This window comes from Garra rufa, unplaced genomic scaffold (assembly GCF_049309525.1).
Source record: "Garra rufa unplaced genomic scaffold, GarRuf1.0 hap1_unplaced_003, whole genome shotgun sequence".
NCBI lineage: Eukaryota > Metazoa > Chordata > Actinopteri > Cypriniformes > Cyprinidae > Garra > Garra rufa.
The window spans coordinates 9,159,335-9,181,077 of NW_027394278.1; the positions used below are offsets into that span (position 1 = coordinate 9,159,335).

General features: G+C 52.0%; 22 non-coding genes and 1 pseudogene across 22 annotated transcripts; all 23 read left to right on the forward strand.

The window, feature by feature from the left end:
- Positions 1-3,154: 3,154 nt before the first annotated feature.
- On the forward strand, positions 3,155-3,326 carry LOC141311003 (U2 spliceosomal RNA; annotated as a pseudogene).
- Positions 3,327-3,692: 366 nt separating this feature from the next.
- LOC141310566 (U1 spliceosomal RNA) lies at positions 3,693-3,856 on the forward strand. The gene has a single exon (XR_012348046.1). It is a non-coding gene; the product is annotated as a U1 spliceosomal RNA (small nuclear RNA).
- Positions 3,857-4,807: 951 nt separating this feature from the next.
- On the forward strand, positions 4,808-4,998 carry LOC141310984 (U2 spliceosomal RNA). The gene has a single exon (XR_012348459.1). It is a non-coding gene; the product is annotated as a U2 spliceosomal RNA (small nuclear RNA).
- A 366-nt stretch (positions 4,999-5,364) lies between these two features.
- Positions 5,365-5,528, forward strand: LOC141310567 (U1 spliceosomal RNA). Its single transcript, XR_012348047.1, has one exon. It is a non-coding gene; the product is annotated as a U1 spliceosomal RNA (small nuclear RNA).
- Positions 5,529-6,481: 953 nt separating this feature from the next.
- LOC141310795 (U2 spliceosomal RNA) lies at positions 6,482-6,672 on the forward strand. Its single transcript, XR_012348272.1, has one exon. It is a non-coding gene; the product is annotated as a U2 spliceosomal RNA (small nuclear RNA).
- A 366-nt stretch (positions 6,673-7,038) lies between these two features.
- Positions 7,039-7,202, forward strand: LOC141310569 (U1 spliceosomal RNA). The gene has a single exon (XR_012348048.1). It is a non-coding gene; the product is annotated as a U1 spliceosomal RNA (small nuclear RNA).
- Positions 7,203-8,153: 951 nt separating this feature from the next.
- LOC141310796 (U2 spliceosomal RNA) lies at positions 8,154-8,344 on the forward strand. The gene has a single exon (XR_012348274.1). It is a non-coding gene; the product is annotated as a U2 spliceosomal RNA (small nuclear RNA).
- A 366-nt stretch (positions 8,345-8,710) lies between these two features.
- LOC141310570 (U1 spliceosomal RNA) lies at positions 8,711-8,874 on the forward strand. The gene has a single exon (XR_012348049.1). It is a non-coding gene; the product is annotated as a U1 spliceosomal RNA (small nuclear RNA).
- Positions 8,875-9,827: 953 nt separating this feature from the next.
- LOC141310798 (U2 spliceosomal RNA) lies at positions 9,828-10,018 on the forward strand. Its single transcript, XR_012348276.1, has one exon. It is a non-coding gene; the product is annotated as a U2 spliceosomal RNA (small nuclear RNA).
- A 366-nt stretch (positions 10,019-10,384) lies between these two features.
- Positions 10,385-10,548, forward strand: LOC141310571 (U1 spliceosomal RNA). The gene has a single exon (XR_012348050.1). It is a non-coding gene; the product is annotated as a U1 spliceosomal RNA (small nuclear RNA).
- Positions 10,549-11,499: 951 nt separating this feature from the next.
- On the forward strand, positions 11,500-11,690 carry LOC141310799 (U2 spliceosomal RNA). Its single transcript, XR_012348277.1, has one exon. It is a non-coding gene; the product is annotated as a U2 spliceosomal RNA (small nuclear RNA).
- A 366-nt stretch (positions 11,691-12,056) lies between these two features.
- Positions 12,057-12,220, forward strand: LOC141310572 (U1 spliceosomal RNA). Its single transcript, XR_012348051.1, has one exon. It is a non-coding gene; the product is annotated as a U1 spliceosomal RNA (small nuclear RNA).
- A 951-nt stretch (positions 12,221-13,171) lies between these two features.
- On the forward strand, positions 13,172-13,362 carry LOC141310800 (U2 spliceosomal RNA). Its single transcript, XR_012348278.1, has one exon. It is a non-coding gene; the product is annotated as a U2 spliceosomal RNA (small nuclear RNA).
- Positions 13,363-13,728: 366 nt separating this feature from the next.
- On the forward strand, positions 13,729-13,892 carry LOC141310573 (U1 spliceosomal RNA). Its single transcript, XR_012348052.1, has one exon. It is a non-coding gene; the product is annotated as a U1 spliceosomal RNA (small nuclear RNA).
- A 951-nt stretch (positions 13,893-14,843) lies between these two features.
- On the forward strand, positions 14,844-15,034 carry LOC141310802 (U2 spliceosomal RNA). The gene has a single exon (XR_012348279.1). It is a non-coding gene; the product is annotated as a U2 spliceosomal RNA (small nuclear RNA).
- Positions 15,035-15,400: 366 nt separating this feature from the next.
- Positions 15,401-15,564, forward strand: LOC141310574 (U1 spliceosomal RNA). Its single transcript, XR_012348054.1, has one exon. It is a non-coding gene; the product is annotated as a U1 spliceosomal RNA (small nuclear RNA).
- A 951-nt stretch (positions 15,565-16,515) lies between these two features.
- Positions 16,516-16,706, forward strand: LOC141310803 (U2 spliceosomal RNA). Its single transcript, XR_012348280.1, has one exon. It is a non-coding gene; the product is annotated as a U2 spliceosomal RNA (small nuclear RNA).
- Positions 16,707-17,072: 366 nt separating this feature from the next.
- On the forward strand, positions 17,073-17,236 carry LOC141310575 (U1 spliceosomal RNA). Its single transcript, XR_012348055.1, has one exon. It is a non-coding gene; the product is annotated as a U1 spliceosomal RNA (small nuclear RNA).
- A 951-nt stretch (positions 17,237-18,187) lies between these two features.
- Positions 18,188-18,378, forward strand: LOC141310805 (U2 spliceosomal RNA). The gene has a single exon (XR_012348282.1). It is a non-coding gene; the product is annotated as a U2 spliceosomal RNA (small nuclear RNA).
- Positions 18,379-18,744: 366 nt separating this feature from the next.
- LOC141310577 (U1 spliceosomal RNA) lies at positions 18,745-18,908 on the forward strand. The gene has a single exon (XR_012348057.1). It is a non-coding gene; the product is annotated as a U1 spliceosomal RNA (small nuclear RNA).
- A 953-nt stretch (positions 18,909-19,861) lies between these two features.
- On the forward strand, positions 19,862-20,052 carry LOC141310806 (U2 spliceosomal RNA). The gene has a single exon (XR_012348283.1). It is a non-coding gene; the product is annotated as a U2 spliceosomal RNA (small nuclear RNA).
- A 366-nt stretch (positions 20,053-20,418) lies between these two features.
- On the forward strand, positions 20,419-20,582 carry LOC141310578 (U1 spliceosomal RNA). The gene has a single exon (XR_012348058.1). It is a non-coding gene; the product is annotated as a U1 spliceosomal RNA (small nuclear RNA).
- A 953-nt stretch (positions 20,583-21,535) lies between these two features.
- LOC141310807 (U2 spliceosomal RNA) lies at positions 21,536-21,726 on the forward strand. The gene has a single exon (XR_012348285.1). It is a non-coding gene; the product is annotated as a U2 spliceosomal RNA (small nuclear RNA).
- Positions 21,727-21,743: the final 17 nt, after the last annotated feature.

Genomic DNA, 21,743 nt, shown 5'->3' on the forward strand with positions numbered 1-21,743 from the left:
GAAACTGAACTGTTCCCTGTTAGAGGACGAGAAGTTAGTCAGTGAATACAGGGAGCAGTTCAGCCAATGGCAGACCCTCCAAGACTTTTACGACTCACGTGCACAGTGGTGGGACATGGTAAAGGAAAGGACAAGACAGTTTTTTAGAAAGGCAGGGAAACAGAAAAAGAACAGGGAAAAGAGACGCATGATGGGGTTGCAAAAAAGACTACAAAGATATTTTAATCTTTTAAACGATGGTTTTGATTTTAGCGTAGAGATTGCAGAGGTCAAAAAAGAGATGTCAGTTTTATCCAGTATCCTAAGTAAAGGCGTCATTTTAAGAAGCAAAGAAAGAGAAATAGAAGAAGGTGAAAAGTGTACACGATATTTTTTTAAAAAGATAATAACAAAGGGAGGGGCAATATCCATGGTTAAGGTAGGAGGGAGGGAGGCAACTACAACAGAAGAGATTTTAAAGAATGTAGAACACTTTTATGAGGTTTTATACAGTAAAAAAGATGTACACGAAGACACCATGAGAGAAGTTTTAAATTTTTTAAACAAGAAAGTCAATAGCCAAAATAAGCTTTTATCCCAAGATTTTAACGTTTTAGAAATGTATAAAGCTCTTAAAGGTTTTAAAAGGGGGAGGTCCCCAGGAGCAGATGGACTCCCCCTAGAGTTTTATCTTGAGTTTTGGGATATTTTAGCACACGAGTTGTTGGCTGTTTTTAATGACTTTGAGACGCTTGACACATTACCAGACAGCTTTAGGATAGGGATAGTTTCATTACTGCACAAAAAAGGGGACAGGACTGACCTAAAAAACTGGAGACCAATTACACTTCTAAATGTGGACTGCAAGATTTTTAGCAAACTTTTAGCAACACGTATGTCGACTGTTTTAGAGGACGTGATCCACCCAGATCAAGCGTGTGCTGTGCCTGGAAGAAAGATAACAGACAGCCTAGTGCTGATTAGAGACGCCATCTGTTATGCGAGAGACAGAAATTTTCGGCTTGCAGTTCTAAATTTAGATTTTGAAAAAGCATTTGACAGAGTCTCGCACCAGTTCCTTTTTCAGGTACTGCAAAAAATGGGTTTTCCAGAAAGGTTTATAGCCTGGGTGGGACTGCTGTACAAGGGCCTAGTCAGCAAAATCCTTGTAAATGGGCATCTTTCCAAAGCTGTAAACATCCACAGCGGTGTCCGTCAGGGATGTCCTTTATCTCCTCTTCTGTATGTGGCCTGCATCGAGCCACTGGCACAGATCTTGAGAAGGGATAAATGGATCAAAGGACTAGACGTTCCTGGGACGGGAGGACTGACGGCGACCTGTGTTTTATACATGGATGATGTAACTCTTTTAGCCACGGACGTTTTATCTATACGAAGAGCAATGGACTTGACTGACTGGTACGGTCGGGCCTCGGGCGCCAAGCTGAACAGAAGTAAGTCCGAGGCCCAGCTCTTCGGGCCGTGGGACGGAGTAGACACAGGGAAACTGGACGTGAATTTTAAGGACACAAATTTTAAGATTTTAGGGGTTAAATTTGACAAAGAGGGAGGGGGACGGGAGAACTGGACTGACATGTTAGGGAAAGTTAGACAAAAACTGGGTTTTTGGGGACTAAGACAGATGACGTTTGAAGGCAAGGTTTTAATTTTTAAATCTGTGATTTTAACTCTGATTTTACTTGTCTGCTCTGTTTTTAGTCCCCCACGAAGTTTCCTGGCAGAACTGGAGAGGGCGGTGTTTTACTTCCTGTGGGGGTCCAAGTGGGAGCGCTTAAAGAGAGAAATCATCAAGAAGAGACCAGCAAATGGTGGAAAAGGCCTCCCAGACCCCCTCCTGTTTTTAGGCAGCCGTTTCACCGCCCTGCATTTTAAATATGCCATGACCCCATCCAAAGAAAACAAAACAGCTGCGATGACACGATTTTGGATGGGGTCGTACCTGAGGACTCTGAAGATTTTACCTGTCGATTTAAAATGCCCAGTGTCTTTTAACTTGCCCAATGAGTACAGTTTTATTAAAAAGTTTTTAAAGAAATACCTTTTAGAGAATCAAGAAGTCACTATTTTAACTAACCACAAGCATCTTGTCTCTCTTGTGCAGGACCGGGAACCGGTGAGTCCAGTTCCAGGCCTCACATTATGTGAGGCCAAAGAAGTTTGGAGGAACGCCTCTCACCCCGCTCTCCAGAACAGGCACAAGGACTTAGCGTGGATGGTGGCTCATGAGATCCTCCCGGTCAGGGCGGTTATGCACTCCAGAGGCATGGCCAAAAATCCGATATGCCCACGGTCCGGATGCAACTCCCCGGAGACCGTGCGGCATCTGCTCTGGGAGTGCGGCGCTGCGCGGGACCTGTGGGCCAAGACCGGCCCCCTGTATTTCCCGTGCCTACCAGCAGGTGGGGCCCAGATAGGGTACCAGCTCGCCATCCTTGGGGTGGGCCGGGGCTTGAAGGACATGACAGCACAGGAATTTACCTCGCTCTGGCTCACCCTTAACGTCATCAAGGATGCCATCTGGGCCACCAGAAATCTGCTGGTGGGGAAGCGCGTTACGGTACCCCTCCATGCATGCGAGCTAAAGGTAACATCAATGCTGCAGGGGTACCGGGCGACGATATTCGGACGAGGGGGCCGGGGTCGCACGGGGAGGGTCCCGGCCGCCACCGTCCCTGGCCGCCCGTAGATGCACCCTCACCACTCTGGCTACGGGAACAGCGGGCCAGCGGGCCGGAGGAGAGGGGATCTCCGCTGAGCCCAGGCAATAACATCGCACTGGCCTGTTCTGGAGAGTGGGGTGATGACAATGCTTGATAAGGACTCACCCCCGGTCTTACACAAGAGATGACCTTTAAGGACTTTTAATTGTTGGTTTTATTGTGTTTTGTTGCATAAGATGCTTGTGGTCATTTTAAATCTGTATTTCATTTTATTTATTTTTTAACACACACACATTTTACCACACACAACGACATGGACTTTTAAAACAAGCAAACACAATGGTTTTAAAAGAATATTTTGCTCTGGTTTTTATCAAGATTGTATTTCCTTTTAAACCATGTGTATTTATTCTATTTATTCATGCTTGTTTTTAAATGTGTATTAAAAGAAAAATGTATGTGTGAAATAATTGTTTGAAAATGGTGACAATAAAACATTTTCGAAAGAAAAAATCTGTTCTTATCAGTTTGATATCTGATACGTCCCCTACCCGGGGACTGCATATTAAATAGATTTTTGGATCAGGGAGCTGGAGCCGGGGCTTGCTCCGTCCACTCCATGCATCGGCCTGGTATTGCAGTGTTTCCAGGAACGGTGCGCTTTCCCTATTTTTGTGTCTAATAGCAGAGCCGGTGACGTCGGGTTCAAAGCCGTGCTTCCCGTTTCTTGAGGTCTCCCCACCCGGCACGCCCATCTGAAGTCTTTGGAGTCTTCTGATAATGAGGTGGGGTAAAAACTCTGGGCTAATAAATAGAACACAAGAACGCTCAAACGACGTGATGTTACACACTTCTGTGCAGCGGGTGGCGCGATGCACCTAAAAGTTGTTTGCGATCCGCCATTAAGCAAGAGAAGAAGAAGACGCTTGGTCAACGCAGGGCACCCGCCCTTCCTTTGCTTGGGATGGGGGTCACCGTTGATAAGGATGGTAGACAGGGAAGCGGTTCCTCTGACAGGCGGCCTAAAGCTTCATACTTACCTGGCAGGGGAGACACCATGATCAAGAAGGTGGTTCACCCAGGGCGAGGCTCGTCCATTGCACTCCGGCCGTGCTGACCCCTGCGAATTCCCCAAATGTGGGAATCTCGACTGCATAATTTATGGTAGTGGGGGACTGCGTTCGCGCTCTCCCCTGGATTTGTTGGTTTGAAAAGGCAGATGTTTTTGTTGGGTTTTTGTCTCTTTTTTCGTTTGTTTGTTTGTTTTGCTGTGGTTTGGTCTTTATCTCTTTTTTTTCCTGGATGATCAATGGTTTAGAGAGTTGTTCAGAGTGAGGAGGTCTGTCACCTGGTGTGTGTGTGTGTGTTGTGCGTGAAAACAAAGTCACTCGCGGTCTTGAAAGATCGCCCCCTGGGGGGCGTTTCAGTTCAAATTTCTCACAGACCTCGCTTTTTGTTTGGACTAAGCGTTGCGTAGCTGTAGCTGTTTGCGTGTTTGTTTGGCTGTCCTTTTTGTATCCTTTTCCTATTTTTTTTTACCTTACAGCGCCACCAAGTGGCCAGTCGCAGCGCCCCTTTACACCTGACCACAGACCGAGCCCCTGCACAGGTGTGCCGATTTGGGTGAACCGATCTCATCCCTTGCGGGAGTTATAGCCATTTTAGCAAACTCGGCCACACGACCTTCCAACGTTTTGGGGTCCCCTCGCCAGGGTGAATGGAAATTTCCGGGTTTTTTGGATCATTATTGACAGTCAGACTCCAGGGAATCTTTCTGCACTGCTCCGGGTCGGACTGGGCCAAATGCCTAGCGCTGGTTTGCAAAAGTAGGTTTTCGACGAAATCCAAAATAGCCGAAAATTTCGTCAGTGCGACGAGCGAATCCGAGGCCTGCTTCTCGTCCGGCTCGAGCCAAGGATTCCGATGACACGAGGCACGTGGCTCTGCGACAAACCGTTTGGGAGTTACGAGCGATGCCGTACTCTCCATCGCTGCAGCGCCACCGCCCGGCCGATCGGGGCGAGGCTCGGTGACGTTGCGGGCGGGGGTGGGTACTGCCGTCCCCCGACGTTTCAGGGCTCTGCGACCGCCCGCGGCCGAGGTGGCCGCCGCTGTTTCCGGCTTCCTCCCCGCCGCCTCACAACGGCATCGCTTCTCGGCCTTTTGGCTAAGATCAAGTGTAGTATCTGTTCTTATCAGTTTGATATCTGATACGTCCCCTATCCGGGGACTGCATATTAAATAGATTTTTGGATCAGGGAGCTGGAGCCGGGGCTTGCTCCGTCCACTCCATGCATCGGCCTGGTATTGCAGTGTTTCCAGGAATGGTGCGCTTTCCCTATTTTTGTGTCTAATAGCAGAGCCGGTGACGTCGGGTTCAAAGCCGTGCTTCCCGTTTCTTGAGGTCTCCCCACCCGGCACGCCCATCTGAAGTCTTTGGAGTCTTCTGATAATGAGGTGGGGTAAAAACTCTGGGCTAATAAATAGAACACAAGAACGCTCAAACGACGTGATGTTACACACTTCTGTGCAGCGGGTGGCGCGATGCACCTAAAAGTTGTTTGCGATCCGCCATTAAGCAAGAGAAGAAGAAGACGCTTGGTCAACGCAGGGCACCCGCCCTTCCTTTGCTTGGGATGGGGGTCACCGTTGATAAGGATGGTAGACAGGGAAGCGGTTCCTCTGACAGGCGGCCTAAAGCTTCATACTTACCTGGCAGGGGAGACACCATGATCAAGAAGGTGGTTCACCCAGGGCGAGGCTCGTCCATTGCACTCCGGCCGTGCTGACCCCTGCGAATTCCCCAAATGTGGGAATCTCGACTGCATAATTTATGGTAGTGGGGGACTGCGTTCGCGCTCTCCCCTGGATTTGTTGGTTTGAAAAGGCAGATGTTTTTGTTGGGTTTTTGTCTCTTTTTTCGTTTGTTTGTTTGTTTTGCTGTGGTTTGGTCTTTATCTCTTTTTTTTCCTGGATGATCAATGGTTTAGAGAGTTGTTCAGAGTGAGGAGGTCTGTCACCTGGTGTGTGTGTGTGTGTGTTGTGCGTGAAAACAAAGTCACTCGCGGTCTTGAAAGATCGCCCCCTGGGGGGCGTTTCAGTTCAAATTTCTCACAGACCTCGCTTTTTGTTTGGACTAAGCGTTGCGTAGCTGTAGCTGTTTGCGTGTTTGTTTGGCTGTCCTTTTTGTATCCTTTTCCTATTTTTTTTGACCTTACAGCGCCACCAAGTGGCCAGTCGCAGCGCCCCTTTACACCTGACCACAGACCGAGCCCCTGCACAGGTGTGCCGATTTGGGTGAACCGATCTCATTCCTTGCGGGAGTTATAGCCATTTTAGCAAACTCGGCCACACGACCTTCCAACGTTTTGGGGTCCCCTCGCCAGGGTGAATGGAAATTTCCGGGTTTTTTGGATCATTATTGACAGTCAGACTCCAGGGAATCTTTCTGCACTGCTCCGGGTCGGACTGGGCCAAATGCCTAGCGCTGGTTTGCAAAAGTAGGTTTTCGACGAAATCCAAAATAGCCGAAAATTTCGTCAGTGCGACGAGCGAATCCGAGGCCTGCTTCTCGTCCGGCTCGAGCCAAGGATTCCGATGACACGAGGCACGTGGCTCTGCGACAAACCGTTTGGGAGTTACGAGCGATGCCGTACTCTCCATCGCTGCAGCGCCACCGCCCGGCCGATCGGGGCGAGGCTCGGTGACGTTGCGGGCGGGGGTGGGTACTGCCGTCCCCCGACGTTTCAGGGCTCTGCGACCGCCCGCGGCCGAGGTGGCCGCCGCTGTTTCCGGCTTCCTCCCCGCCGCCTCACAACGGCATCGCTTCTCGGCCTTTTGGCTAAGATCAAGTGTAGTATCTGTTCTTATCAGTTTAATATCTGATACGTCCCCTACCCGGGGACTGCATATTAAATTGATTTTTGGATCAGGGAGCTGGAGCCGGGGCTTGCTCCGTCCACTCCATGCATCGGCCTGGTATTGCAGTGTTTCCAGGAACGGTGCGCTTTCCCTATTTTTGTGTCTAATAGCAGAGCCGGTGACGTCGGGTTCAAAGCCGTGCTTCCCGTTTCTTGAGGTCTCCCCACCCGGCACGCCCATCTGAAGTCTTTGGAGTCTTCTGATAATGAGGTGGGGTAAAAACTCTGGGCTAATAAATAGAACACAAGAACGCTCAAACGACGTGATGTTACACACTTCTGTGCAGCGGGTGGCGCGATGCACCTAAAAGTTGTTTGCGATCCGCCATTAAGCAAGAGAAGAAGAAGACGCTTGGTCAACGCAGGGCACCCGCCCTTCCTTTGCTTGGGATGGGGGTCACCGTTGATAAGGATGGTAGACAGGGAAGCGGTTCCTCTGACAGGCGGCCTAAAGCTTCATACTTACCTGGCAGGGGAGACACCATGATCAAGAAGGTGGTTCACCCAGGGCGAGGCTCGTCCATTGCACTCCGGCCGTGCTGACCCCTGCGAATTCCCCAAATGTGGGAATCTCGACTGCATAATTTATGGTAGTGGGGGACTGCGTTCGCGCTCTCCCCTGGATTTGTTGGTTTGAAAAGGCAGATGTTTTTGTTGGGTTTTTGTCTCTTTTTTCGTTTGTTTGTTTGTTTTGCTGTGGTTTGGTCTTTATCTCTTTTTTTTCCTGGATGATCAATGGTTTAGAGAGTTGTTCAGAGTGAGGAGGTCTGTCACCTGGTGTGTGTGTGTGTGTTGTGCGTGAAAACAAAGTCACTCGCGGTCTTGAAAGATCGCCCCCTGGGGGGCGTTTCAGTTCAAATTTCTCACAGACCTCGCTTTTTGTTTGGACTAAGCGTTGCGTAGCTGTAGCTGTTTGCGTGTTTGTTTGGCTGTCCTTTTTGTATCCTTTTCCTATTTTTTTTGACCTTACAGCGCCACCAAGTGGCCAGTCGCAGCGCCCCTTTACACCTGACCACAGACCGAGCCCCTGCACAGGTGTGCCGATTTGGGTGAACCGATCTCATTCCTTGCGGGAGTTATAGCCATTTTAGCAAACTCGGCCACACGACCTTCCAACGTTTTGGGGTCCCCTCGCCAGGGTGAATGGAAATTTCCGGGTTTTTTGGATCATTATTGACAGTCAGACTCCAGGGAATCTTTCTGCACTGCTCCGGGTCGGACTGGGCCAAATGCCTAGCGCTGGTTTGCAAAAGTAGGTTTTCGACGAAATCCAAAATAGCCGAAAATTTCGTCAGTGCGACGAGCGAATCCGAGGCCTGCTTCTCGTCCGGCTCGAGCCAAGGATTCCGATGACACGAGGCACGTGGCTCTGCGACAAACCGTTTGGGAGTTACGAGCGATGCCGTACTCTCCATCGCTGCAGCGCCACCGCCCGGCCGATCGGGGCGAGGCTCGGTGACGTTGCGGGCGGGGGTGGGTACTGCCGTCCCCCGACGTTTCAGGGCTCTGCGACCGCCCGCGGCCGAGGTGGCCGCCGCTGTTTCCGGCTTCCTCCCCGCCGCCTCACAACGGCATCGCTTCTCGGCCTTTTGGCTAAGATCAAGTGTAGTATCTGTTCTTATCAGTTTAATATCTGATACGTCCCCTACCCGGGGACTGCATATTAAATTGATTTTTGGATCAGGGAGCTGGAGCCGGGGCTTGCTCCGTCCACTCCATGCATCGGCCTGGTATTGCAGTGTTTCCAGGAACGGTGCGCTTTCCCTATTTTTGTGTCTAATAGCAGAGCCGGTGACGTCGGGTTCAAAGCCGTGCTTCCCGTTTCTTGAGGTCTCCCCACCCGGCACGCCCATCTGAAGTCTTTGGAGTCTTCTGATAATGAGGTGGGGTAAAAACTCTGGGCTAATAAATAGAACACAAGAACGCTCAAACGACGTGATGTTACACACTTCTGTGCAGCGGGTGGCGCGATGCACCTAAAAGTTGTTTGCGATCCGCCATTAAGCAAGAGAAGAAGAAGACGCTTGGTCAACGCAGGGCACCCGCCCTTCCTTTGCTTGGGATGGGGGTCACCGTTGATAAGGATGGTAGACAGGGAAGCGGTTCCTCTGACAGGCGGCCTAAAGCTTCATACTTACCTGGCAGGGGAGACACCATGATCAAGAAGGTGGTTCACCCAGGGCGAGGCTCGTCCATTGCACTCCGGCCGTGCTGACCCCTGCGAATTCCCCAAATGTGGGAATCTCGACTGCATAATTTATGGTAGTGGGGGACTGCGTTCGCGCTCTCCCCTGGATTTGTTGGTTTGAAAAGGCAGATGTTTTTGTTGGGTTTTTGTCTCTTTTTTCGTTTGTTTGTTTGTTTTGCTGTGGTTTGGTCTTTATCTCTTTTTTTTCCTGGATGATCAATGGTTTAGAGAGTTGTTCAGAGTGAGGAGGTCTGTCACCTGGTGTGTGTGTGTGTGTGTTGTGCGTGAAAACAAAGTCACTCGCGGTCTTGAAAGATCGCCCCCTGGGGGGCGTTTCAGTTCAAATTTCTCACAGACCTCGCTTTTTGTTTGGACTAAGCGTTGCGTAGCTGTAGCTGTTTGCGTGTTTGTTTGGCTGTCCTTTTTGTATCCTTTTCCTATTTTTTTTGACCTTACAGCGCCACCAAGTGGCCAGTCGCAGCGCCCCTTTACACCTGACCACAGACCGAGCCCCTGCACAGGTGTGCCGATTTGGGTGAACCGATCTCATTCCTTGCGGGAGTTATAGCCATTTTAGCAAACTCGGCCACACGACCTTCCAACGTTTTGGGGTCCCCTCGCCAGGGTGAATGGAAATTTCCGGGTTTTTTGGATCATTATTGACAGTCAGACTCCAGGGAATCTTTCTGCACTGCTCCGGGTCGGACTGGGCCAAATGCCTAGCGCTGGTTTGCAAAAGTAGGTTTTCGACGAAATCCAAAATAGCCGAAAATTTCGTCAGTGCGACGAGCGAATCCGAGGCCTGCTTCTCGTCCGGCTCGAGCCAAGGATTCCGATGACACGAGGCACGTGGCTCTGCGACAAACCGTTTGGGAGTTACGAGCGATGCCGTACTCTCCATCGCTGCAGCGCCACCGCCCGGCCGATCGGGGCGAGGCTCGGTGACGTTGCGGGCGGGGGTGGGTACTGCCGTCCCCCGACGTTTCAGGGCTCTGCGACCGCCCGCGGCCGAGGTGGCCGCCGCTGTTTCCGGCTTCCTCCCCGCCGCCTCACAACGGCATCGCTTCTCGGCCTTTTGGCTAAGATCAAGTGTAGTATCTGTTCTTATCAGTTTAATATCTGATACGTCCCCTACCCGGGGACTGCATATTAAATTGATTTTTGGATCAGGGAGCTGGAGCCGGGGCTTGCTCCGTCCACTCCATGCATCGGCCTGGTATTGCAGTGTTTCCAGGAACGGTGCGCTTTCCCTATTTTTGTGTCTAATAGCAGAGCCGGTGACGTCGGGTTCAAAGCCGTGCTTCCCGTTTCTTGAGGTCTCCCCACCCGGCACGCCCATCTGAAGTCTTTGGAGTCTTCTGATAATGAGGTGGGGTAAAAACTCTGGGCTAATAAATAGAACACAAGAACGCTCAAACGACGTGATGTTACACACTTCTGTGCAGCGGGTGGCGCGATGCACCTAAAAGTTGTTTGCGATCCGCCATTAAGCAAGAGAAGAAGAAGACGCTTGGTCAACGCAGGGCACCCGCCCTTCCTTTGCTTGGGATGGGGGTCACCGTTGATAAGGATGGTAGACAGGGAAGCGGTTCCTCTGACAGGCGGCCTAAAGCTTCATACTTACCTGGCAGGGGAGACACCATGATCAAGAAGGTGGTTCACCCAGGGCGAGGCTCGTCCATTGCACTCCGGCCGTGCTGACCCCTGCGAATTCCCCAAATGTGGGAATCTCGACTGCATAATTTATGGTAGTGGGGGACTGCGTTCGCGCTCTCCCCTGGATTTGTTGGTTTGAAAAGGCAGATGTTTTTGTTGGGTTTTTGTCTCTTTTTTCGTTTGTTTGTTTGTTTTGCTGTGGTTTGGTCTTTATCTCTTTTTTTTCCTGGATGATCAATGGTTTAGAGAGTTGTTCAGAGTGAGGAGGTCTGTCACCTGGTGTGTGTGTGTGTGTTGTGCGTGAAAACAAAGTCACTCGCGGTCTTGAAAGATCGCCCCCTGGGGGGCGTTTCAGTTCAAATTTCTCACAGACCTCGCTTTTTGTTTGGACTAAGCGTTGCGTAGCTGTAGCTGTTTGCGTGTTTGTTTGGCTGTCCTTTTTGTATCCTTTTCCTATTTTTTTTGACCTTACAGCGCCACCAAGTGGCCAGTCGCAGCGCCCCTTTACACCTGACCACAGACCGAGCCCCTGCACAGGTGTGCCGATTTGGGTGAACCGATCTCATTCCTTGCGGGAGTTATAGCCATTTTAGCAAACTCGGCCACACGACCTTCCAACGTTTTGGGGTCCCCTCGCCAGGGTGAATGGAAATTTCCGGGTTTTTTGGATCATTATTGACAGTCAGACTCCAGGGAATCTTTCTGCACTGCTCCGGGTCGGACTGGGCCAAATGCCTAGCGCTGGTTTGCAAAAGTAGGTTTTCGACGAAATCCAAAATAGCCGAAAATTTCGTCAGTGCGACGAGCGAATCCGAGGCCTGCTTCTCGTCCGGCTCGAGCCAAGGATTCCGATGACACGAGGCACGTGGCTCTGCGACAAACCGTTTGGGAGTTACGAGCGATGCCGTACTCTCCATCGCTGCAGCGCCACCGCCCGGCCGATCGGGGCGAGGCTCGGTGACGTTGCGGGCGGGGGTGGGTACTGCCGTCCCCCGACGTTTCAGGGCTCTGCGACCGCCCGCGGCCGAGGTGGCCGCCGCTGTTTCCGGCTTCCTCCCCGCCGCCTCACAACGGCATCGCTTCTCGGCCTTTTGGCTAAGATCAAGTGTAGTATCTGTTCTTATCAGTTTAATATCTGATACGTCCCCTACCCGGGGACTGCATATTAAATTGATTTTTGGATCAGGGAGCTGGAGCCGGGGCTTGCTCCGTCCACTCCATGCATCGGCCTGGTATTGCAGTGTTTCCAGGAACGGTGCGCTTTCCCTATTTTTGTGTCTAATAGCAGAGCCGGTGACGTCGGGTTCAAAGCCGTGCTTCCCGTTTCTTGAGGTCTCCCCACCCGGCACGCCCATCTGAAGTCTTTGGAGTCTTCTGATAATGAGGTGGGGTAAAAACTCTGGGCTAATAAATAGAACACAAGAACGCTCAAACGACGTGATGTTACACACTTCTGTGCAGCGGGTGGCGCGATGCACCTAAAAGTTGTTTGCGATCCGCCATTAAGCAAGAGAAGAAGAAGACGCTTGGTCAACGCAGGGCACCCGCCCTTCCTTTGCTTGGGATGGGGGTCACCGTTGATAAGGATGGTAGACAGGGAAGCGGTTCCTCTGACAGGCGGCCTAAAGCTTCATACTTACCTGGCAGGGGAGACACCATGATCAAGAAGGTGGTTCACCCAGGGCGAGGCTCGTCCATTGCACTCCGGCCGTGCTGACCCCTGCGAATTCCCCAAATGTGGGAATCTCGACTGCATAATTTATGGTAGTGGGGGACTGCGTTCGCGCTCTCCCCTGGATTTGTTGGTTTGAAAAGGCAGATGTTTTTGTTGGGTTTTTGTCTCTTTTTTCGTTTGTTTGTTTGTTTTGCTGTGGTTTGGTCTTTATCTCTTTTTTTTCCTGGATGATCAATGGTTTAGAGAGTTGTTCAGAGTGAGGAGGTCTGTCACCTGGTGTGTGTGTGTGTGTTGTGCGTGAAAACAAAGTCACTCGCGGTCTTGAAAGATCGCCCCCTGGGGGGCGTTTCAGTTCAAATTTCTCACAGACCTCGCTTTTTGTTTGGACTAAGCGTTGCGTAGCTGTAGCTGTTTGCGTGTTTGTTTGGCTGTCCTTTTTGTATCCTTTTCCTATTTTTTTTGACCTTACAGCGCCACCAAGTGGCCAGTCGCAGCGCCCCTTTACACCTGACCACAGACCGAGCCCCTGCACAGGTGTGCCGATTTGGGTGAACCGATCTCATTCCTTGCGGGAGTTATAGCCATTTTAGCAAACTCGGCCACACGACCTTCGAACGTTTTGGGGTCCCCTCGCCAGGGTGAATGGAAATTTCCGGGTTTTTTGGATCATTATTGACAGTCAGACTCCAGGGAATCTTTCTGCACTGCTCCGGGTCGGACTGGGCCAAATGCCTAGCGCTGGTTTGCAAAAGTAGGTTTTCGACGAAATCCAAAATAGCCGAAAATTTCGTCAGTGCGACGAGCGAATCCGAGGCCTGCTTCTCGTCCGGCTCGAGCCAAGGATTCCGATGACACGAGGCACGTGGCTCTGCGACAAACCGTTTGGGAGTTACGAGCGATGCCGTACTCTCCATCGCTGCAGCGCCACCGCCCGGCCGATCGGGGCGAGGCTCGGTGACGTTGCGGGCGGGGGTGGGTACTGCCGTCCCCCGACGTTTCAGGGCTCTGCGACCGCCCGCGGCCGAGGTGGCCGCCGCTGTTTCCGGCTTCCTCCCCGCCGCCTCACAACGGCATCGCTTCTCGGCCTTTTGGCTAAGATCAAGTGTAGTATCTGTTCTTATCAGTTTAATATCTGATACGTCCCCTACCCGGGGACTGCATATTAAATTGATTTTTGGATCAGGGAGCTGGAGCCGGGGCTTGCTCCGTCCACTCCATGCATCGGCCTGGTATTGCAGTGTTTCCAGGAACGGTGCGCTTTCCCTATTTTTGTGTCTAATAGCAGAGCCGGTGACGTCGGGTTCAAAGCCGTGCTTCCCGTTTCTTGAGGTCTCCCCACCCGGCACGCCCATCTGAAGTCTTTGGAGTCTTCTGATAATGAGGTGGGGTAAAAACTCTGGGCTAATAAATAGAACACAAGAACGCTCAAACGACGTGATGTTACACACTTCTGTGCAGCGGGTGGCGCGATGCACCTAAAAGTTGTTTGCGATCCGCCATTAAGCAAGAGAAGAAGAAGACGCTTGGTCAACGCAGGGCACCCGCCCTTCCTTTGCTTGGGATGGGGGTCACCGTTGATAAGGATGGTAGACAGGGAAGCGGTTCCTCTGACAGGCGGCCTAAAGCTTCATACTTACCTGGCAGGGGAGACACCATGATCAAGAAGGTGGTTCACCCAGGGCGAGGCTCGTCCATTGCACTCCGGCCGTGCTGACCCCTGCGAATTCCCCAAATGTGGGAATCTCGACTGCATAATTTATGGTAGTGGGGGACTGCGTTCGCGCTCTCCCCTGGATTTGTTGGTTTGAAAAGGCAGATGTTTTTGTTGGGTTTTTGTCTCTTTTTTCGTTTGTTTGTTTGTTTTGCTGTGGTTTGGTCTTTATCTCTTTTTTTTCCTGGATGATCAATGGTTTAGAGAGTTGTTCAGAGTGAGGAGGTCTGTCACCTGGTGTGTGTGTGTGTGTTGTGCGTGAAAACAAAGTCACTCGCGGTCTTGAAAGATCGCCCCCTGGGGGGCGTTTCAGTTCAAATTTCTCACAGACCTCGCTTTTTGTTTGGACTAAGCGTTGCGTAGCTGTAGCTGTTTGCGTGTTTGTTTGGCTGTCCTTTTTGTATCCTTTTCCTATTTTTTTTGACCTTACAGCGCCACCAAGTGGCCAGTCGCAGCGCCCCTTTACACCTGACCACAGACCGAGCCCCTGCACAGGTGTGCCGATTTGGGTGAACCGATCTCATTCCTTGCGGGAGTTATAGCCATTTTAGCAAACTCGGCCACACGACCTTCCAACGTTTTGGGGTCCCCTCGCCAGGGTGAATGGAAATTTCCGGGTTTTTTGGATCATTATTGACAGTCAGACTCCAGGGAATCTTTCTGCACTGCTCCGGGTCGGACTGGGCCAAATGCCTAGCGCTGGTTTGCAAAAGTAGGTTTTCGACGAAATCCAAAATAGCCGAAAATTTCGTCAGTGCGACGAGCGAATCCGAGGCCTGCTTCTCGTCCGGCTCGAGCCAAGGATTCCGATGACACGAGGCACGTGGCTCTGCGACAAACCGTTTGGGAGTTACGAGCGATGCCGTACTCTCCATCGCTGCAGCGCCACCGCCCGGCCGATCGGGGCGAGGCTCGGTGACGTTGCGGGCGGGGGTGGGTACTGCCGTCCCCCGACGTTTCAGGGCTCTGCGACCGCCCGCGGCCGAGGTGGCCGCCGCTGTTTCCGGCTTCCTCCCCGCCGCCTCACAACGGCATCGCTTCTCGGCCTTTTGGCTAAGATCAAGTGTAGTATCTGTTCTTATCAGTTTAATATCTGATACGTCCCCTACCCGGGGACTGCATATTAAATTGATTTTTGGATCAGGGAGCTGGAGCCGGGGCTTGCTCCGTCCACTCCATGCATCGGCCTGGTATTGCAGTGTTTCCAGGAACGGTGCGCTTTCCCTATTTTTGTGTCTAATAGCAGAGCCGGTGACGTCGGGTTCAAAGCCGTGCTTCCCGTTTCTTGAGGTCTCCCCACCCGGCACGCCCATCTGAAGTCTTTGGAGTCTTCTGATAATGAGGTGGGGTAAAAACTCTGGGCTAATAAATAGAACACAAGAACGCTCAAACGACGTGATGTTACACACTTCTGTGCAGCGGGTGGCGCGATGCACCTAAAAGTTGTTTGCGATCCGCCATTAAGCAAGAGAAGAAGAAGACGCTTGGTCAACGCAGGGCACCCGCCCTTCCTTTGCTTGGGATGGGGGTCACCGTTGATAAGGATGGTAGACAGGGAAGCGGTTCCTCTGACAGGCGGCCTAAAGCTTCATACTTACCTGGCAGGGGAGACACCATGATCAAGAAGGTGGTTCACCCAGGGCGAGGCTCGTCCATTGCACTCCGGCCGTGCTGACCCCTGCGAATTCCCCAAATGTGGGAATCTCGACTGCATAATTTATGGTAGTGGGGGACTGCGTTCGCGCTCTCCCCTGGATTTGTTGGTTTGAAAAGGCAGATGTTTTTGTTGGGTTTTTGTCTCTTTTTTCGTTTGTTTGTTTGTTTTGCTGTGGTTTGGTCTTTATCTCTTTTTTTTCCTGGATGATCAATGGTTTAGAGAGTTGTTCAGAGTGAGGAGGTCTGTCACCTGGTGTGTGTGTGTGTGTTGTGCGTGAAAACAAAGTCACTCGCGGTCTTGAAAGATCGCCCCCTGGGGGGCGTTTCAGTTCAAATTTCTCACAGACCTCGCTTTTTGTTTGGACTAAGCGTTGCGTAGCTGTAGCTGTTTGCGTGTTTGTTTGGCTGTCCTTTTTGTATCCTTTTCCTATTTTTTTTGACCTTACAGCGCCACCAAGTGGCCAGTCGCAGCGCCCCTTTACACCTGACCACAGACCGAGCCCCTGCACAGGTGTGCCGATTTGGGTGAACCGATCTCATTCCTTGCGGGAGTTATAGCCATTTTAGCAAACTCGGCCACACGACCTTCCAACGTTTTGGGGTCCCCTCGCCAGGGTGAATGGAAATTTCCGGGTTTTTTGGATCATTATTGACAGTCAGACTCCAGGGAATCTTTCTGCACTGCTCCGGGTCGGACTGGGCCAAATGCCTAGCGCTGGTTTGCAAAAGTAGGTTTTCGACGAAATCCAAAATAGCCGAAAATTTCGTCAGTGCGACGAGCGAATCCGAGGCCTGCTTCTCGTCCGGCTCGAGCCAAGGATTCCGATGACACGAGGCACGTGGCTCTGCGACAAACCGTTTGGGAGTTACGAGCGATGCCGTACTCTCCATCGCTGCAGCGCCACCGCCCGGCCGATCGGGGCGAGGCTCGGTGACGTTGCGGGCGGGGGTGGGTACTGCCGTCCCCCGACGTTTCAGGGCTCTGCGACCGCCCGCGGCCGAGGTGGCCGCCGCTGTTTCCGGCTTCCTCCCCGCCGCCTCACAACGGCATCGCTTCTCGGCCTTTTGGCTAAGATCAAGTGTAGTATCTGTTCTTATCAGTTTAATATCTGATACGTCCCCTACCCGGGGACTGCATATTAAATTGATTTTTGGATCAGGGAGCTGGAGCCGGGGCTTGCTCCGTCCACTCCATGCATCGGCCTGGTATTGCAGTGTTTCCAGGAACGGTGCGCTTTCCCTATTTTTGTGTCTAATAGCAGAGCCGGTGACGTCGGGTTCAAAGCCGTGCTTCCCGTTTCTTGAGGTCTCCCCACCCGGCACGCCCATCTGAAGTCTTTGGAGTCTTCTGATAATGAGGTGGGGTAAAAACTCTGGGCTAATAAATAGAACACAAGAACGCTCAAACGACGTGATGTTACACACTTCTGTGCAGCGGGTGGCGCGATGCACCTAAAAGTTGTTTGCGATCCGCCATTAAGCAAGAGAAGAAGAAGACGCTTGGTCAACGCAGGGCACCCGCCCTTCCTTTGCTTGGGATGGGGGTCACCGTTGATAAGGATGGTAGACAGGGAAGCGGTTCCTCTGACAGGCGGCCTAAAGCTTCATACTTACCTGGCAGGGGAGACACCATGATCAAGAAGGTGGTTCACCCAGGGCGAGGCTCGTCCATTGCACTCCGGCCGTGCTGACCCCTGCGAATTCCCCAAATGTGGGAATCTCGACTGCATAATTTATGGTAGTGGGGGACTGCGTTCGCGCTCTCCCCTGGATTTGTTGGTTTGAAAAGGCAGATGTTTTTGTTGGGTTTTTGTCTCTTTTTTCGTTTGTTTGTTTGTTTTGCTGTGGTTTGGTCTTTATCTCTTTTTTTTCCTGGATGATCAATGGTTTAGAGAGTTGTTCAGAGTGAGGAGGTCTGTCACCTGGTGTGTGTGTGTGTGTTGTGCGTGAAAACAAAGTCACTCGCGGTCTTGAAAGATCGCCCCCTGGGGGGCGTTTCAGTTCAAATTTCTCACAGACCTCGCTTTTTGTTTGGACTAAGCGTTGCGTAGCTGTAGCTGTTTGCGTGTTTGTTTGGCTGTCCTTTTTGTATCCTTTTCCTATTTTTTTTGACCTTACAGCGCCACCAAGTGGCCAGTCGCAGCGCCCCTTTACACCTGACCACAGACCGAGCCCCTGCACAGGTGTGCCGATTTGGGTGAACCGATCTCATTCCTTGCGGGAGTTATAGCCATTTTAGCAAACTCGGCCACACGACCTTCCAACGTTTTGGGGTCCCCTCGCCAGGGTGAATGGAAATTTCCGGGTTTTTTGGATCATTATTGACAGTCAGACTCCAGGGAATCTTTCTGCACTGCTCCGGGTCGGACTGGGCCAAATGCCTAGCGCTGGTTTGCAAAAGTAGGTTTTCGACGAAATCCAAAATAGCCGAAAATTTCGTCAGTGCGACGAGCGAATCCGAGGCCTGCTTCTCGTCCGGCTCGAGCCAAGGATTCCGATGACACGAGGCACGTGGCTCTGCGACAAACCGTTTGGGAGTTACGAGCGATGCCGTACTCTCCATCGCTGCAGCGCCACCGCCCGGCCGATCGGGGCGAGGCTCGGTGACGTTGCGGGCGGGGGTGGGTACTGCCGTCCCCCGACGTTTCAGGGCTCTGCGACCGCCCGCGGCCGAGGTGGCCGCCGCTGTTTCCGGCTTCCTCCCCGCCGCCTCACAACGGCATCGCTTCTCGGCCTTTTGGCTAAGATCAAGTGTAGTATCTGTTCTTATCAGTTTAATATCTGATACGTCCCCTACCCGGGGACTGCATATTAAATTGATTTTTGGATCAGGGAGCTGGAGCCGGGGCTTGCTCCGTCCACTCCATGCATCGGCCTGGTATTGCAGTGTTTCCAGGAACGGTGCGCTTTCCCTATTTTTGTGTCTAATAGCAGAGCCGGTGACGTCGGGTTCAAAGCCGTGCTTCCCGTTTCTTGAGGTCTCCCCACCCGGCACGCCCATCTGAAGTCTTTGGAGTCTTCTGATAATGAGGTGGGGTAAAAACTCTGGGCTAATAAATAGAACACAAGAACGCTCAAACGACGTGATGTTACACACTTCTGTGCAGCGGGTGGCGCGATGCACCTAAAAGTTGTTTGCGATCCGCCATTAAGCAAGAGAAGAAGAAGACGCTTGGTCAACGCAGGGCACCCGCCCTTCCTTTGCTTGGGATGGGGGTCACCGTTGATAAGGATGGTAGACAGGGAAGCGGTTCCTCTGACAGGCGGCCTAAAGCTTCATACTTACCTGGCAGGGGAGACACCATGATCAAGAAGGTGGTTCACCCAGGGCGAGGCTCGTCCATTGCACTCCGGCCGTGCTGACCCCTGCGAATTCCCCAAATGTGGGAATCTCGACTGCATAATTTATGGTAGTGGGGGACTGCGTTCGCGCTCTCCCCTGGATTTGTTGGTTTGAAAAGGCAGATGTTTTTGTTGGGTTTTTGTCTCTTTTTTCGTTTGTTTGTTTGTTTTGCTGTGGTTTGGTCTTTATCTCTTTTTTTTCCTGGATGATCAATGGTTTAGAGAGTTGTTCAGAGTGAGGAGGTCTGTCACCTGGTGTGTGTGTGTGTGTGTTGTGCGTGAAAACAAAGTCACTCGCGGTCTTGAAAGATCGCCCCCTGGGGGGCGTTTCAGTTCAAATTTCTCACAGACCTCGCTTTTTGTTTGGACTAAGCGTTGCGTAGCTGTAGCTGTTTGCGTGTTTGTTTGGCTGTCCTTTTTGTATCCTTTTCCTATTTTTTTTGACCTTACAGCGCCACCAAGTGGCCAGTCGCAGCGCCCCTTTACACCTGACCACAGACCGAGCCCCTGCACAGGTGTGCCGATTTGGGTGAACCGATCTCATTCCTTGCGGGAGTTATAGCCATTTTAGCAAACTCGGCCACACGACCTTCCAACGTTTTGGGGTCCCCTCGCCAGGGTGAATGGAAATTTCCGGGTTTTTTGGATCATTATTGACAGTCAGACTCCAGGGAATCTTTCTGCACTGCTCCGGGTCGGACTGGGCCAAATGCCTAGCGCTGGTTTGCAAAAGTAGGTTTTCGACGAAATCCAAAATAGCCGAAAATTTCGTCAGTGCGACGAGCGAATCCGAGGCCTGCTTCTCGTCCGGCTCGAGCCAAGGATTCCGATGACACGAGGCACGTGGCTCTGCGACAAACCGTTTGGGAGTTACGAGCGATGCCGTACTCTCCATCGCTGCAGCGCCACCGCCCGGCCGATCGGGGCGAGGCTCGGTGACGTTGCGGGCGGGGGTGGGTACTGCCGTCCCCCGACGTTTCAGGGCTCTGCGACCGCCCGCGGCCGAGGTGGCCGCCGCTGTTTCCGGCTTCCTCCCCGCCGCCTCACAACGGCATCGCTTCTCGGCCTTTTGGCTAAGATCAAGTGTAGTATCTGTTCTTATCAGTTTAATATCTGATACGTCCCCTACCCGGGGACTGCATATTAAATTGATTTTTGGATCAGGGAGCTGGAGCCGGGGCTTGCTCCGTCCACTCCATGCATCGGCCTGGTATTGCAGTGTTTCCAGGAACGGTGCGCTTTCCCTATTTTTGTGTCTAATAGCAGAGCCGGTGACGTCGGGTTCAAAGCCGTGCTTCCCGTTTCTTGAGGTCTCCCCACCCGGCACGCCCATCTGAAGTCTTTGGAGTCTTCTGATAATGAGGTGGGGTAAAAACTCTGGGCTAATAAATAGAACACAAGAACGCTCAAACGACGTGATGTTACACACTTCTGTGCAGCGGGTGGCGCGATGCACCTAAAAGTTGTTTGCGATCCGCCATTAAGCAAGAGAAGAAGAAGACGCTTGGTCAACGCAGGGCACCCGCCCTTCCTTTGCTTGGGATGGGGGTCACCGTTGATAAGGATGGTAGACAGGGAAGCGGTTCCTCTGACAGGCGGCCTAAAGCTTCATACTTACCTGGCAGGGGAGACACCATGATCAAGAAGGTGGTTCACCCAGGGCGAGGCTCGTCCATTGCACTCCGGCCGTGCTGACCCCTGCGAATTCCCCAAATGTGGGAATCTCGACTGCATAATTTATGGTAGTGGGGGACTGCGTTCGCGCTCTCCCCTGGATTTGTTGGTTTGAAAAGGCAGATGTTTTTGTTGGGTTTTTGTCTCTTTTTTCGTTTGTTTGTTTGTTTTGCTGTGGTTTGGTCTTTATCTCTTTTTTTTCCTGGATGATCAATGGTTTAGAGAGTTGTTCAGAGTGAGGAGGTCTGTCACCTGGTGTGTGTGTGTGTGTGTTGTGCGTGAAAACAAAGTCACTCGCGGTCTTGAAAGATCGCCCCCTGGGGGGCGTTTCAGTTCAAATTTCTCACAGACCTCGCTTTTTGTTTGGACTAAGCGTTGCGTAGCTGTAGCTGTTTGCGTGTTTGTTTGGCTGTCCTTTTTGTATCCTTTTCCTATTTTTTTTGACCTTACAGCGCCACCAAGTGGCCAGTCGCAGCGCCCCTTTACACCTGACCACAGACCGAGCCCCTGCACAGGTGTGCCGATTTGGGTGAACCGATCTCATTCCTTGCGGGAGTTATAGCCATTTTAGCAAACTCGGCCACACGACCTTCCAACGTTTTGGGGTCCCCTCGCCAGGGTGAATGGAAATTTCCGGGTTTTTTGGATCATTATTGACAGTCAGACTCCAGGGAATCTTTCTGCACTGCTCCGGGTCGGACTGGGCCAAATGCCTAGCGCTGGTTTGCAAAAGTAGGTTTTCGACGAAATCCAAAATAGCCGAAAATTTCGTCAGTGCGACGAGCGAATCCGAGGCCTGCTTCTCGTCCGGCTCGAGCCAAGGATTCCGATGACACGAGGCACGTGGCTCTGCGACAAACCGTTTGGGAGTTACGAGCGATGCCGTACTCTCCATCGCTGCAGCGCCACCGCCCGGCCGATCGGGGCGAGGCTCGGTGACGTTGCGGGCGGGGGTGGGTACTGCCGTCCCCCGACGTTTCAGGGCTCTGCGACCGCCCGCGGCCGAGGTGGCCGCCGCTGTTTCCGGCTTCCTCCCCGCCGCCTCACAACGGCATCGCTTCTCGGCCTTTTGGCTAAGATCAAGTGTAGTATCTGTTCTTATCAGTTTAATATCTGATACGTCCCCTACCCGGGGACTGCATATTAAATTGATTTTTGGATCAGGGAGCTGGAGCCGGGGCTTGCTCCGTCCACTCCATGCATCGGCCTGGTATTGCAGTGTTTCCAGGAACGGTGCGCTTTCCCTATTTTTGTGTCTAAT